We start from the raw sequence: 12,568 nt of genomic DNA on the forward strand, positions 1-12,568 counted from the left end.
GCACATAACAACAACAACACTTATTGTTGCAGTTGTGGGGATTTTTGTTGTCTTTATGTTGAGGTGTAATGAAAACTGAAGGCTATAGTCTGTGATCTTCATCAGTAAATGCTTCAAGTCCTCTTTGCTTTCACCAAGCAAGATTGTGTCATCTGAATATTGCAGGTTGTTAATGAGTCTTCCTCCAATCCTGATGGCACACTCCTCTTCATATAGTCCACCTTCTCAGATTATTTGCTCAGTGCAGATTGAATAAGTATGGTGAAAGGATACAACCTTGACACACACTTTTCTTGATTTTAAACCATGCAGTATTTCCTTGTTCTGTTCAAACAACAGCCTCTTGCTCTATGTACAGATTCCTCATGAGTACAATGAAGTGTTAATTCTTTGCAGTTTTATTCATAATTTGTTAATATCCACACAAATGCCTTTGCATAGTCAGTAGGACACAGGTAAACATCTTTCTGGTATTCTTTGATTTCAGTCAAGATTCATCTTTACATCAGCAATGGTATCCCTCATTCTATGTGCTCTTCTGAATCCAGCTTGAATTTCTGGCAGTTCTTTGTCAATACACTGCTACAACCATTTTTTAATTATCTTCATCAAATCTTTACTTGTATGTGATGTTAATTATATTGGATAACCTTTCTTTGGAATGGGCACAAATATGGGTCTCTTCCTGTTTCTTGGCCAGGGAGCTGTCTTCCAAATTTCTTGACATAAACAGCAAGTGCCTCCAGTGCTGCATCTATTTATTGAACATTGAAGGGGGTATTCCATAACTTCCTGGAGCCTTGTTTTTCACCAATTCCTTCAGTGAAGCTTGGACTTCTTCTTTCAATACCATAAGTTCTTGATCTTATGCTACCTCTTGAAAGGGTTGAATGTCAATCAATTCTTTTTGGTACAGTAACTCTATGTATGCCTTCCATCTTCTTTTGATGCTTTCTGCATTGTTCAATATTCTGCCCGTAGAAACCTTCAGTATTACAACTTGAGGCTTAAAGTTTTTCTTTGGTTCTTTCAGCATGAGAAATGCCAAGTATGTTCTTCCTTTTGGTTTTCTAACTCCAGGTCTTTGCACAATTCGTTATAATACTTTACTGTGCCTCCTAAGCATTTGAGATCTTCTATTCAGCTCTTTTGTTTCATCATTTCTTCCATCCACTCTAACTGCTTTATGTTCATTGGCAAGTTTCAGAGTCTCTTCTGATATTTGTTCTGATCTTTTCTTTCTGCCTTGTCATTTTAATGACCTTTTGCATTCTGCGTGTATGATTTCTTTGATGTCATCCCACAACTTGTCTGGTCTCCAGTCATTGGTGTGCAATGCATCAGATTTATTCTTGATATGGTGTCTAAATCCAGGTGGGATATATTCAGTCATATTTGGCTCTCATGCACTTCTTTTAATTTTCTTCAGCTTCAGCTTAAACTTACATATGAGCAATTGATGGGTCTGTTTCACTGTTGGGCCCTGGCCTTGTTCTGACTGATGATATTGAGCTTGTTTATCATCTCTTTCTATACATGTAGTCGATTTGAATAATATATATTCTGTCTGATAAGGTCTATGTGTGTAGTCACCATTTAAGTACATAAAAAATTGTGTTTTCAGTGAATAAGCCATTGGTCTTGCAACCATGTGACCTCTGGTGTTGTTTCTATCACCAAGGCCATATTTTCCAATTACCAATTCATCTTTGTTTCAAACTTCCACATTCCAATCACTAGTAATATCAATACATCTTGATTGGGTGTTTGATCAATTTCAGACTACAGAAGTTAGTAAAAATCTTCAGTTTCTCCATCTTTGGCTTTAATGGTTGGTGCATAAATTTAAATTAAACTAATATTAACAGACCATCCTAGTGTTCATGTGGATATTACCCTATCACTGACAGCCTCGTGCTTTAGGATAGATCCTGAAATGTTCTCTTTGATGATGAGTTCAATGCCATTCCTCTTCTATTTGTCATTCTCAGCATAATAGACCATATGACTGTCTTTCAAAATGACCAAAACCAGTCCACTTCAGGTCACGAATGCTTAATGTATCAATCATTATCTGTTGTGTTTCATTTTTAAAATTTCCAATTTTTCCAGATTCCTAACTTTGTAAATTCCATTTTCCAATTATTAATGGATATTTGCCAATGTTTCTTCTCATTTTGAGTCATGCTACATCAGCAAGTGAAGGTCCCAAAAGCTTTATTCCATCGATATCATTAAGGTGCACTCTCTTTTGAGGAGGCAGATCTTTTCTAGTCATATTTTGAGTGCCTTCCAACCCGTAGGGCTCATGTCCCAGCACTAAAGTAAACAATGTTCAATTGCTATCCACAAGACTTTTAATGACCAGTGTTTTCAGAAGTAGACCACCACATCCTCCATCTTATTCTACCTTTGCCTAGAAGTTCTGTTGAAACCTATCCTTCATGGCTGACCCTGTTGGTATTTGAAATGCCAGTGGCATAGTTTCTAGCATCACAGCAACACACAAGCCACCACAGTACAACAAACTGACAGAAGAGTGGTGGAGACATCTACTACCTTGCTTTAATTCTGGTCTTAAATGTAATTAGGCATTCTGAAGGTGCTCATGATTATTCAATGTATGTGAAAGAAGTTATTCAAACACAAGAGACAAAGGGAGGTTTACAAATATATCTGTAGACTAGGAAAGAATGAAAACTGAACATAATGTGTACAAGTAGAGCCACAGGCCAGTTCTAGTCTTGGTTTAGAAGTAGGCACTAATGTCTGGAAGTTTTTCAGGATAACAGAGACAATTCTCTCTTAAAGAGATGGTGCAACAAGTCAGACTTATTGCTTGAAGTAAGGGTTTAGAATGTTGCAACCCCTCAACTTGTTTTTGAATAAGCCCTAGCATCATAAGGGAGGCAGAAGAAGAAGAGCATAGTCTCTTTAATATCAACCAAGACTCATTCTAGATCAGTGACTGGCTATGCATTATTGCCAATAGACAGTGACCATCAATGTCATTATAAAACCTGGTCCTGAGCAGAAATCTCTGAGGGTTGCTAGGAAGCAATTGCAAAAATAATTGACTGTGAGGGATAATTCAGAAAGAGGGGGAAGAAACATAAACAAAACACACAAAAAAAAAACTCCCACTCAAAATGATTTTACTAAGCAAAATTCCAAAAACCCATTAACATATCTAATGCTTAAAAAGTCAAAAATTAGGTTACAAATTCACTCCAAATAAAGGTAATTTTATGAAACAGTATGGTAAACATGTGAAAATAAGTATATTTTGGATTTGCAAACAGACATATTAAAGAATAACTTCTATGCAAAATGAAAAAATTATGAAACAAAAAAGATCTTAAAAATATATATATATAAAAATATAAACTAGAAATCTTGTTAATGAAAATCAGAGTTGTCAAATTTTAAAAAAGTTCAATAGATTGGATAATTTGGACAGATACCCCTAAAAAGAGACTTCATTTATTAGATGAAAATACTGAGGAAATTGCACAGAATGCAATGTCAAAGACATTTTTAAGAAAAAGAAACAGTCAAAATACATGGAAAATAGATTGAGAATCTTCAATATATACTTAATAGGCATTTCCAAAGAAAAGAAAGAAGACTAAAGAGCAGAAATAGTGGAAGAAGCAATAATTAAGAAATATTCATATTCAAAGGTGAAGAAATACATGTGTCTGTATATCAAAAAGCACTTCCTAGTACCAAGCACAGTAAAGGAATTCAGGGTGGAGATGAAATAAAATCAAGAATAAGGAAAAAAAAAAAAAAAATGTGATGGCTAGCAGAAAAAAAAAAAGGACAAGTGTTATTTATTTTTAAAAAAATGACTCAAAATTGTAGCAATTTGGTTTGAAAACATGGAGTACCTCTAGAATTCTGAGGAAAAACTAGCTTGCAAAATAGAATTGTATATGATAATTAATTATCATTGAAGAGTGAAAGCATTAAACAAATATTCAGTAATAAATTAGACATTTTTACGTATATTATTATTTGTATTTTCAGTCTCATACAATGGTTATTATCTCTTCTTTATTCTGTTGTCCTTCTCTGATTTATTGTTCTCCACAGTAACTTTTTGAGATAAATATTATTATTTTACATAATTGTAAAATAATTGGAGACAAATGTTATTATTCTACTAATATGTCTATGTCTACTATATATTTCTAGTGCTGAGTATAAATATTTATTTAATAAATGAAAGAGTAAATACTTCTATTCACAAATATGGATAATTTTTCTGCTGAAGAGTTAAGAGACAGTCCCCCAGGTCTGACTGATTTAAATGGGAGAGCTGAACAGCTGATATTCTTGACTCATTTAGATTTTACCAGAGTCAAGCCCTTAATAACTTTTTTTACATACATTTCTACTAAACCATTTCCTTTTCATCCAGTTCTAGGCCAATGTTTTCTTTTGGATCAATGTTATGTTTAATCTTAATCTTTTCAACCCAGCCTGCTTTTTGGCCTACTGTTGATTTTGTCATTCAACATGTAATCAATTACAAATCTACAAAATCCTCAAATTTTTTGTACATCCTTTTATATCTGCATGCAAGTTTTTAGAATAAATATGACTCTGAGTAATGGGAGAATGAAGACAGAAATGAGCAAGTCAGAAAAAAAAAACGATGATTTGAGAAAGTAAGTGCACTTCAGCACATAGCTTTTTGAAGATATACATGTTAGGCAAAATTCTCATTGCAATTGTACTATATTAAAAAATTACATTATTGTTGGATGCCATCAAGTCAATCTTTGACATATATAAAAATGTTAGAGAAATATGATTCAAAAATATAACATGCTACAGAAGTTCTAAATAGGAAAGATATTTTGGGGGGAAGCAAGGGGTAGGAGAGAAACTTCACAGAAAAGGTAACTATTGAGAGGGCCTTAAAGAAGTAGTAGCACTTCGATAGAAGCACATGGGGGCAAGTGGAATTCCAGTCTAAGGAAACAAGAAGAACAAAGGAGTGGAAGAAGGCAAATATGGGTATATCTAAAGCACAGCAATCGTTCCTCTTGGTCTTCAGGATAGGGTGGGTGCTGAAAAGTAATCAAAAAGGAAAGGCTAGAAAGATGGCTTAAGGATTCATCATATAGGGTTTTGAGTATCATACTGGAGATTCTCTACATAATTTTGTACATAATGAAGAAACAGTAAAGATATTTTTAAGAGAAATGGTATCATATCAAAGATATGCTTTGTGAAGAGTAATAGGCAATGTATGATAAGCATATATTTAAATCCATGAGTTTAAAGTTTGGCAGAATATTAGAGGAAAATGCTCATCTGAAAATTAAAAATGGCTCTTAGGAGACGTACTGGAACTGGAGATGATGATTAACATCTATGCAGTGAATAGTGACAAATAAAAATGCAAAATACATTAGGCAGCTGTTTAAGGATCTAGTCAATGAGCTTGGAGTGGTCAGCTGTGATGAGTTTTTCATTAAGTTAAGAAAAAATAAGATTGAAAAAAAAAGACTCTGGATTTGGCCTTTAGAAGATATTCTTCAATGATAAATTTCATTGTAGCAGGAGGTGATGATCTTAGTTTTCAAGGGCTGCTGTAACAAAACACCACAAAATAGGTGGTTTTAAACCAAACTCAAAAACCAAACTCACTGCCATGGAGTTGATTCCAACTCATAGCACCTCCCTTTGGGTTGCTGAGGCAGTAAATCTTTACAGAAGTAGATCACCCAGTCTTCCTTCCACAGAGTGACTGGTGGGTTTGAACCTCTATCCTTCTGGTTAGCAGTCAAATGCCTTAGGCACTACACCACTAGAGGTCCTTAGGTGGTTTTAAAGGAAAGAAATATTTTGTCTAGAGGACTGCAATCCAAATTTAGGGCATTAGCAGTTCTTTCTGTCCACTCTAGGGGAAGACTCTTGACTCTTCCAGCTTCAGATAGCCCAAGGTATCTCTTGGGTGGCATAGTGCCTAAGGCTTTTGACTGCTAACCAGAAGGCTGACAGTTCAAACCCACCAGCTACTTCTCAGAAGGAAGGTCGGGCAATCTACTTGGGTAGTGATACTGCCTCAGAAACCCAAGGAGGGGTTGCTGTGAGTAGGATCCGACTCCACAGTATTAAGTTTGGTTTTTTGGTTTAGATGTATCTACCCCTTTGTGGTATCTTCCCCATTGTCTTATTCTTCTGAAAGCGATGCTCAGAAAGGATTAGGGTTTATCCTAGTCTTTTGGTATGACTTTGTTAACAAATAACAATTTCAAATAAAAAGCCTATTTTGAAACAAGGTCACATTCACAGGTACAAGGGTAAGGACTTCAGTATATCTTTTGTAGGATAAAATTTAATCCATAATTATAGTTGCAGCAAAACTCCAGTCTCTGCCTCCATTTCTACATGAGTTTTTTCTCTGAGTCTCTTTGTGCCTCATGTATCATTCTTTTTCTTATAAGAACCAAAACCAAACCAAACACACTACCATCGAGTCGGATCTGACTCATAGCAACCCCTCCTTGGGTTTCCAAGTAGATTGGAAGTAGATTGCCCAACCTTCCTTCTGAGGAGATAAGAACAGCAGTCATTATATTTAGGGCCTACCCCTATAACCAGACATATCATTCCTAGATCCCTAATTTAAATACATCTGCAAAGTCACTCTTTCTAAATAAATTAACATTCACAAGTACAGGGCAGGGGCCTGAAACTTCAACATGTCTTTTTGAGGAATACGATCCAACCCACAGGAGCTCTGGTAGCATAGTGCCTAAGGCACTTGACTGCTAACCAGAAGGCTGGTGGTTCAAACCCACCAGCCACTCCTTGGAAGGAAGGTTGGGCAATCCTACTTCCGTAGTGATACTGCCTCAGAAACCCAAGGAGGAGTCACTATGAGTTGGGGCCGACCTGACGACAAATAACAACAACAACATTCAACCCACAGTAATTTATTATTTAATTGTCCACACTGTTTAATGTGGATGGTTAAAGTAATCAGATTGTTATGATTCTTAACATCAGAAACAAATACTAACCATATTTAGAGAATATTCTCTCTATATATTCCTTCTAAAGTAAATCAAAGGTGCTCTGAGAGCTGTGTCATTATGCTAGAAACTCTTAGTGTTCTCTTTTCAGCTCCAAAGCACCCATTCAAAGCCCTTAAACATTTTTTAAAATTATAAATACATACATACAAAGAAACAATCTTGATGGCTAAAGTGAGAAAAACTAATCAGGGCTCGAGGAGAAAAAGCTGGGGAAAATCTGAGAAATCTCTGAAGACCAAGATGGATTAGGGGAAGCAAGTGACACCAAAGCTATAGATGAAACTTAAATGAAGATTCCCTATCTGTACACCACTTCCACTGCTGTTTAGAGAATGGCTTCATTCTGAGAAGAAGGGATAACTGTGAAAGCCAGAGAAGCTTCAGAAGACAGATGGCTTGGGTAGAAAGAGAAACATAAAAATAAATGAAATATAAATACAATAAAAATACTTCTGCAGATATATTCTACAATAAAATTATCTAGCAGCCCAAAACTCAGAAATAGATGGAAAATTCAGGAGCTATAATTCTGAATAGGTGCTGATAGCACCAGACAGGTATTTATGGCCATAATGTCAAGTCCTAGATCTCAAATCCACACCATGACTCCCAGACTGTACCAGTGTACTAATTAATGTACCAGTGGGAAATTGCATTTTCAGAATATGAGAAAACAAAATAAAGTTATCATGGGTGCCAGGAGCTGAGTTGGTCTCCATAGCGTACATTAGGAACTTGACTCTTAGAGTATCTGAAAATAGTCTATCCTCATGTTCTCATGTCCAACAGTTTTGTGTGAGGTAAAGATGGATTGAGGACAGCTATGGTTCCTATCCCCACTTCTCTGGTGAATAGACTATATAAGGTGTCTCTAGTTTCAATCCCTATCATTTCAAATGTGAATGGAACTTGTCTGTGCTACCCAGAGAAGGGTCCATACAGCATTGTCCTGGGTTCCTCTGCAACTTAAAGGAGAAACTTTCACAATTTCTGGAGCCCTTGATGTCCTGCAGATGAAGGAGGTAAATGTCCTCATGTTCCTTGCAGCAGGAACCTACTAAGGTGGCATGAAACTTGACTTCCAAATGAAACAGTGCATCTACAAAAGGAGAAATCATATTCCTGAAGAGGACCTGAGGGAAGCTTCCATTGGCAGCTTGGGCCATTTTTGCAACTGAGAACCTGGTTGATGTCAGTGTCATATCCTTCAGGAATACCAGCCACAGGGCTGTGCTAAAGTTTCCTGCTGCCAGTGGAGCCACTCCTATTCCTGGGTGCTTTACTCCTCCTTCACAAACCAGATCCAGACTGCACCTGAATCTTCAGGTGGTTACTGATCCCAGAGCCAAACACCAGGCCCTCACAGAGGCTTCTTATGTTAACTTGCACCATCTCTCTGTGTAACACAGATTCTCCTTTGCACTATATCACTGTCATCCCATGCAACAACAAGGGAGTTACTCAGTGAGTATGATGTCATGGATGCTGGCCCAAGGAAGTTCTGTGCATGCATGGCCCCATCTCTCAGGAGCACTCAAGAGAGGTCATGACTGATCTTTACTTCTACAGAGATCCAGAACAGATTGAAAAGGAAGAGTTATGTGATCATTAGTCATTGTTGTTGTTGTCATTTGCTGTCAAATTGGACCCTACTCACAGCCATCCCTCCTTGGGTTTCTGAGGTGGTATCACTATGGAAGTAGATTGCCCAACCTTCCTTCCGAGGAGTAGCTGATGGGTTTGAACCTCCAGCCTTCTGGTTAGCAGTCAAGTGCCTTAGGCACTACACTACCAGAGCTCCTAGAAGATGCAAATCAAAACAGCAATTAATAAACAACAATTAACAATTAAATCAGCATTAGTAGTAAAGTTCAAAAAAAAAAAAAACAGACAACAACAAATACTGGAGAGAGTGTGGAGAGACCAGAACCCTCACACACTACTGACGGGACTGCAAAATGGTATAACCACTGTGGAAAACAGTATGGCACTTCCATAAAAAGTTGGAAATAGAAATATTATATGACCCAACAATCCCACTATTAGGTATATATCCTCAAGAATATCAAGACCTGTGATATGAACAGGTACATGCACACCCATGTTCATGGCAGTATTATTCACAATAGCAAAAAAAAAAAAAAAAAGTAAACAACCTAAGAGTGCATCAACAGATGACTGAATAAACAAACTATGGTACATACACACAATGGAATACCATGCAACATTAAAGAATAAGGATGAAGTTTGAAATACCTCATAACATGGATAAACTTAGAGGATATTAAGCTGAGTGAAATTCATCAATCACAAAATGACAAATATTGTATGAGACCATGACTGTAAAAAGTCAAGAAAAGATTTATGCCCAGAAATAATTATTCTTTGAAGGTTATGGGGGGGGGGAGTAAAACACTAATTAGATGGTAGACACATATTAACTTGGGTGAAAGGAAAGGCAATACACAGTAAGGGGAAGATCAGCACAGAATGATCAAGGCAGAAGAAGACACTGGGAAGAGCACAGAGTTAAAGGCAACAAAGGTAAATATTATCACATATAAAACTTTACCATAACAGTAATAACAATAACCTATTAGTGGATACATAGACACTCAAGCTGGACAGCGGTGGGAAAGTGAAAGGGACTATACTCCCAAATACATATAAATTTGAGTGAGGATGTTAATACATATCTATTCATATGTACTGCAAAGATATCCATGAATGTAGTAAAGCATACAAGAGGAAAAGTTATGAAAATTTCTTAGCTATAACTAAATATCTAAGGGAATAACTCTTTAAGCCTGGAGGCTCAGGACCATAGATGGGGAACACTAAGGTCATTTGGCATAACACAGTCCACAAAGACAATGTTCTACATCCTACTTTGGTGAGTAGCAACTAAGTGTTAACAGCTTGTGAGTTGCCATAAAAGGAGCAACTATTGGTCTCTCTGTGTCCAGAGCAAAGAAGAGTGAAGAAAATCAAAGATGCAAGAAGCAATTAGCACAGAGGACCAATGGACCACATGAACCCCAGCACCCATGACCCCTGAACTAGATGGTGCAGCTAACCACTACTGACCTCTTGAAAGTGATCACAACAGGAGGTCCTGGGTAGAGTAGGAGAAAAATGTGGAATAAAACTCAAAATCCTAAACAAGACCAGCCTTACTAGTTTGATAGAGATGGGCAGAGACCCCGAGACTATGGCCCATAGACACCCTTCAAGCCTGAAACTTAACTCACTCCCACAGCTCAACTTTCAGCCAAATGATAGAGAGGTCTATAGGTGAACAATAATACCACAGAAGTATGCACTCATTAGAACAACCCTAGGAAATCAAAAGAGCAGTCTTTGCCCACAGATAAAGCTAAGATGGAAGGAAGGGATAGGAAAGAAGGATGAAGGGGAATGGTAAATACAGGGAAGCAGTGGGAAGAGTGCTAATACATGGTGGGATTGCAGCGAATGTCACAAAACAAGATGTGTAATGATTGTTGATTGGAAAAAGAATTTGCTCTGTAAACTCTCACCCAACTCACAATTAAAAAAAAAAAAAAAAAGACATTGGGGCCTTAGGGGTATTGTTCCTCCTTGCCTCTCCAAAGTTTTCTGTTTTCTTAGTTCCCTAGCAGGCTATAGGGACCTCTGGTGGCATAAAGATTAAGGCAAGTGGCTGCTAACAAAAAGGCTTGTGGTTCAAAGCCACCAGCCTGTCGGGAACAGATGAGGCAATCAGCTTCCATAAAGATTTACAGACATGGAAACCTTATAGGACATTTCTACTCTGCCCTGCAGGGTCATTATGAGTCAGAATGGGCTTGAGAGCAGTGGGTGGGGAACCAGGCTATAAGGACAGGGGCCAGATTGGAACTTCTGTTATCTCTCACAACACTAGCCCACTACAATGCTAAATATGGTTTAAATGTGAATAATTCAATCATAAAAAAGAAGAGAGTTATTTATGGATTGAGAGGAAATTGTCTCCCACAAGTGATTAAAACACAAGGGATATATGTTACTATTTTGTACAAAAAAATAAAAAAGAAGAAGAAGAAAGGAAAAGAAAAAACTATCACATACATGCAGACATACCCATACAAAACAGAGTTTTGTGTCTGGGCATAGTGTTTACTGGCAACATTGGTTCCGTCTAGAGAAAGGAGCCAGGTGACTGGGGCAGGGGTGGTAAGGAAATTTTTACCACATATCCTTCTATACCTTTTTAGTTTTGACCATTGTTGTTGTTGTTGTTGTTATGTGCCTTCGAGTCAGCCCTGACTCATAGCGACCCCTCCTTGGGTTTCCGAGGCAGTATCACTACGGAAGTAGGATTGCCCAACCTTCCTTCCGAGGAGTGGCAAGTATTATCTATCCAGCAAATAAATTACATTTTAAGAAGTTAAAATGACCAAAACTGGTCATTTGGATTTCCTAAGGTACTGGAAAACAAAATCCTTAAAGGTCAAGGTTGGCAGTCTATTGGAGATCCATCACCATGTGTCCAGTCAGGAAACTCAGCCCAGAGTCACAGGGAGCGAGTGGCAGAGCTGAAGTTGGAGGGAGGGGGAGTCCCAAACTGTAGCCCTACCTCCTTCTGAGCCAGCCACCTTCCAGTCCTGTCTACAAGCTAGCCAGGTTTGCTGCTTATCAAAACATGACTAGGGCCTCATAAACTTTTGTGGAGTCTTTGTCCAGATCTGCAGACATTCCCAAGTAGGTCCCAGTAGACAAGTGCAACCAATTATGTCCTTAGTATCATGTCAAAAATGAATCCCACATGGTGGCTGCAGAGCAGTATGAATGAACTAAATGCCACTGAATTGTTCACTTTGAAATGATTAATTTTGTGTTATGTGAATTTCATTTCAATAAAGAGCAATAAATCCCTAAGAGAAAAAGAAAAGGAAGAGCAGACTTCTGCTGAAAAGGCTGTGACCAAGAAAGAATTTCATAGTGAATGGATTGCTCCCACTCCTGAATTTACTGCTGCTCAAGCCAAGGTTGCAGACTGGTCTGAAGGTACCCTCTGTGCCTATTCAACAATTCCCTACTGAAGACTAGAACACTCAGCCTGCAACTGAAGACAGGTCTGCACCCCCACTGCTTACTTTCTACTGAGTGGTCTTAAGCTGTTCTCCCGCAGTCTTTTAGAAAACAGAAATGAGGTTGAAGGAAAATAAATTTCACTTTCTAAAGGAAAAAAAAAAAAAAAACAATGTGAGTGGGGCAGGGTTGGACAGGTAAGGTGAGGTGGTGGCAAGGAACAAAAAAAGCTATCAGGGAGTAATGGTGTTTCTCTTTATTACCCCAAATAAGATAGATTCCATAACAAAAGAAAAATATGCCATTAGGTATCCTATAACCTTCTGACCTTATTCAACTACAGCTAAAACTTAGGAAGTGATTTGCTTTTGTAGGCACACATGGTGAACAGCACCAGTCAGAATTTATAGCTCCTGAATTTCTCATCTATTTCTAATTGTTGGGCCATTAGACCATTA

General features: G+C 37.7%; 1 pseudogene; it reads left to right on the top strand.

Moving 5' to 3' along the window:
* The first annotated feature begins 7,960 nt into the window (after nt 1–7,960).
* Nucleotides 7,961–12,185, top strand: LOC103205563 (annotated as a pseudogene).
* Nucleotides 12,186–12,568: the final 383 nt, after the last annotated feature.

The sequence above is a fragment of the Orycteropus afer genome, unplaced genomic scaffold (genome assembly GCF_000298275.1).
Source record: "Orycteropus afer afer isolate SDZICR_OR568_19922 unplaced genomic scaffold, OryAfe1.0 scaffold00001, whole genome shotgun sequence".
Taxonomy (NCBI): domain Eukaryota; kingdom Metazoa; phylum Chordata; class Mammalia; order Tubulidentata; family Orycteropodidae; genus Orycteropus; species Orycteropus afer.